This window comes from Cyprinus carpio, chromosome B20, assembly GCF_018340385.1.
Source record: "Cyprinus carpio isolate SPL01 chromosome B20, ASM1834038v1, whole genome shotgun sequence".
Taxonomy (NCBI): Eukaryota; Metazoa; Chordata; class Actinopteri; order Cypriniformes; family Cyprinidae; genus Cyprinus; species Cyprinus carpio.
In genome coordinates, this window is record NC_056616.1 from 30,560,616 (window position 1) to 30,565,212 (window position 4,597).

A 4,597-nucleotide genomic window follows, 5' to 3' on the forward strand; every position below is an offset into this window, starting at 1 on the left:
CAATGTGTCAGCCGCACAAAAGCTGATGCTGCAAGAACACTTGTTTTTTTCCCCTCACGTTTTTCAGCACCATCACTACCGTTCTTGGTGTTACTTTCTCACACTTGGAATAGAAGAAATAAATAAAAAGTCTTACAAACAGGCCTTTTTTTCATTATTTAGTGATTGTGTAAAATGTGTTTAAAACTGTATGACAGAACTTAATTCTATCCACTGGAGGGTGAAAAAGTGACCAAAAGTTTAGACTACAGATAAATAAGAAGCCAAGTTGGTCTGTACTATAAATATATGTAGATATTTTATTTACAACTTATTCAAACAAAAAATATTAACAACCAATTAAAAATCTCATTCTCAAAAGTCATTCAGACTTATGTGGTTTTTTGGAGTGAAATCAAATGATTCAGTGTTTTCTGATCTTCTGAGGGCAAATTTCATTTGGTATCATTCCAGTGTCCTCTTGAGGTGCTTAATAACTCTTCTAAGCCCCGTATGTGTGTTTCAGGACAATGTAACTACGTCTCCCATGCAATGGTCCTGTCTGCGGAGGCTAGAGCAAAGTTTCTGTCTCTCTCTGAGGAGCCTTGGGGACTCTTGACTGCTCCTGCTCTGTTTCTGTCCCGTGCTGGCCGAGGCTTTGACAGGGGACGGTGGCAGTGGTTGCACCCCACTCTGTGCCCTGGTTTTGCCCTCTACACTAGCAGCCCTATGATGCTTCTGCTGCTTTTGCCTGGGGCTACAAGATGGCTGGGGAGAGTTTCTGAACCTAAAGGAAACAGCTTGATATACATCAGTGTTTTCTGTAGGACGTTTTTATTTAAATACTATTACAAACTAAAAAAAACTGTTGATATTGTAATGTGTAACTTCAACTGTAACAAAGTGCGAACTTACTGTTTGCTGATGCTTGCGCAGTTTGGAGATTTGAGCTGCTTTCTCCTCCATTCTCTTGACAAGACAGTCCAGCTCTCGCTCCAGATCATCACGAAGCTCTTGTTTAGAGGTCCTCGTCTATCTGCTTGACAAGCTCCTGGTGTTCACTGTCACACACAATGTTCACATTGTATCCTACTGTCCTGTCAATGCATTACACAAAAACTAGTATTGATGGTCAAGACTAGTGTAACTCACAAGCTCATCTGTCCCAGTTCATCCTGAAGGGTGACCAGAAGATCAGAAAGGCTGCCCAGTGTGGAAGCTGCTTTGCTGGAGGAGGACCGAGGTCTGCGCTGGGCCTGCTGGTTCTCAGAAACTGACTTCTGCAGTGCACTGACTCTATCCACACAGCCTGGTGGGTTTCTGTGCTTCATTCAGGTGCAAAAACACTCTGAACATTGGCATTGACTGAGTGACTGGGACGGTCGACTGAGAGAGAGAGAGGGAAAAATGAAAAGGCTCAAGATAACATTTTATTATTATCAGAAATACCGAAATACACAGTTGCTGCTTAATATTTTTTGTGGAAATTGTTTCTTTTTCAGGATTATTTGATGAATAGAATCAATATTAGAATATAAATAAACAATATTTGGAAAAAAAAAAAAAGAACATTTGTACCACCATAAATGTCTTCACTGTCACTTTTGTTTAATAATAACCATGTATAAATGTAAATTCTAATCAAGTTAGTGTTGGGGTGAGGTCATACTGACTGTTCCAGCCACAAACGGAGGCGTTTAGACTTTGGAGTGGGAGGGCACCTCCACCTTCATCGAGGGAGGGGCTTCTGACATAACATGAAACCGAAGAAATATTATTAACACAATCACTGCAGAATACATCTGTAGAATTCTGTTCTGTCACTATACTGCCACCTTGTGCCTGATCATTATTGTACCTTACTGCAGAGTATTTTTTTTTTTTACCTTGCAAGAGGCCTTTCTTTCTTCTTCTTTTCTTGCCTGTAGGCAAAATGAGTCAAAGCAGAAAAGGAGAGGAGATTGTTTTCAAGCTCTCGTGCAACTGATGCCAAGAAAAGAAAACAATAATAAAAAAAAAAAACAAAGAGACAGCATGAATGGCATGAATTTTAAAAAGGCTTTTTTAATAAAAAGCTACTTTTTCTCTGGGGGGAAAGTTGATTTTTTGAGCGAATATGTTTTGCAATTTTGCCTCCTTTTTTTTTGTTTGTTGCTACCTCCTCTGCTTTCTCCTGCACAATTTTGCGTTCATGTTGCTCCTCTAAAAGTTTACTGTTTCTAAGAGCTCAATCTTCCATCTGTAAATTAAAAGACCAACACAACAGATTTGAAAAAAGAAAACTGTTTTCCGACCATGTAGATTTTTTTCTCTCCCAAACTACCTGAGTGCATACAGCCCAGGTGGTGGATAGCCAATGTGCATATCATATGTTTGTACCTCAGCTATAGACGGTGTTCTTGTGAGTTTAAGATACCTCCTTTTCCAGTCTTTCCAATTTGTTGAGCTGTGTCTGCATTTGTGGGTCTGTGTGTGTGCTTTCACCTACGACACACGGGTTTAAGCTCTTGGAAAACACGAACAGAGAAAAGGAGAAAATGAGAGAGATTAAAAGAGGCTTTGAAAGCTCAAAAGCTCTTGAGTTTGTACACAAGCTGTATCTTTTCATATGAGAATTTACCAAATGTTTAAGCTCTTGGAAAGTAGTGCACAATCTCTTTTGGTTTTGTCTGATTGCTCACCTGTCTTGTCTGGTGTGGGTGAGTGAATTCTCCTCTCTCTCTGGCGCAATCCACCAAATTTTATCTCCATGGCTAGTCGAGCATGTGTTTACAGTCTTAGCGAGCTTTTTCCAGCAGAGAGCAGCGTGTTTCGTGGATTGGAATGAAGCTTGGACAACCAGCTCTGGAAAGGAAAGGAGTTTTTTTGAAACAGAGACAAACTTTTGTACACACTAATTAATAACACAGTGGCTGGACTTTCTGATTATATTCAAAACAGACTGAAACCTGCTGTGGAACACTTTTACCTTTTACCTCTGTGTAGAGTGTTTTCTTTGTTGTGTGTTGTGATCGCGGTTCTCTCTGGCAGCAAGCATCCGCCTGATGTCGGAACAGTCTTCGAGAAATGCTGGACGTTGCTCTCTGCCTGAACTCTCCTCTCCAGCTCCAAGCGTCGCATCTTCTCCTGCAGTGTTTTACAGGGCTGCTATCACTGCTGTTCAAACACAGGAAACATTTACATTTGGTTTTAAATAATTTGGTTACCAGTAATATGGTCCTCGGCCTCTAATATAACTCAATTCACCTCTGCTTCCAGCATCCGGTACTGTCTGATAAAGCTGTGGCTGATGTCGCGGCAACACCTGAGCTCTTCTTTCCTGTGGATGTGTGGGCGTGTTCATGTACAGAGCTCTTGACAGCTTCTCTCTTCTTCTCTCTCATGGAGGTTGGTAAAAACTGCCAACATAACTCTGTTTAGATGGAGAGTCAGATTTAGACTCTGTATTCAGAAATCAAAAATTAACAGGATTATACCTTTTTATGGCGGGGAAAACCAACACTTGCGATGAGGCGAACGAGTATAATACAGTTATACCGAGTCATCGTCCTCTACAGAAAAAACAATTGCTGTTAAATAATCCATACATACATCAGAAAACAGTCAAACACTCACTAAAACGAAAAGAGCAAGTTACCACAAGTGTTGTATAATAAAGGATTATTGTAACACTTTACAGTCAAGAATAACGTCACATTTTCTGGATAATTACTTGAAATGGCTGTGTGTAGAAACCTAGAAAGCTCTGTCTAGGTTAATAAACGTTTTCGACCCAACACTTGTTCTCTCTAGGTGCTAACTGTACGTACAAAATCGTGAAATAAGATAATAAGGCTAAGGCCTGTGATACAGCAATTGTAAACATCGCTAAGAAATACTAAAACCGCAATGAAAGATAGTAGCATTAAGGCCATCTATACCTGTCTACTGAAGTGACTCCATTATGACTTAGTATCGTCGTTAACATAAAAGACTAATGGATGCAGCCTATTCATCGAGGGGACAATGAAGTAGTTGAAAGGATCTCTCATCTGTAGCAAACTGGAGCATACAGCGCCGCACAGTTTCCAAATTGTCCCTATTCCTGTACCGATATCAGTGGTTCCGCCTGCCCACCATGACAAAAGCTTCTACAATTATATATTCCAGACAAGAAGATAGATGATAGATTTGATAGATAGTAGAAGAGATAGATAGATATATAGCATGGATTGAGGATGTTACTATAACTTTCAGACAATAAAGTGAGGTGAACAATGCTGGAAATCTACTGCCCCAGGCACAACCTCAAGGTCTAGGTTATTTAATAAAAAAATAAAGACCACAGATTTAAACTTATCCTTCTAGTTATTTAATAGTCATGTTGACCAACATATTGTACTGTCAGTCACTTCTTATTTTTATCGAGGATGCCTTCAATATACTAATACAGGAGGAACTTTGAAACAAAGAATAGGGCATTACCATGAGCATAGAGATCAGGTGAGCATTACTTCATACTTGTAAAACAGAAGATGTGGCATAGTCAAAGCTATTCAATGATATATAGATCAGGAGCATTACTCATATGTGGGTAAACCAGTAGATTTGGGCAAATAGTGCAAAAAGATATTAGGTT

General features: G+C 39.7%; 1 pseudogene; it reads right to left on the reverse strand.

The window, feature by feature from the left end:
* Positions 1-482: 482 nt before the first annotated feature.
* LOC109092225 lies at positions 483-3,322 on the reverse strand (annotated as a pseudogene).
* Positions 3,323-4,597: the final 1,275 nt, after the last annotated feature.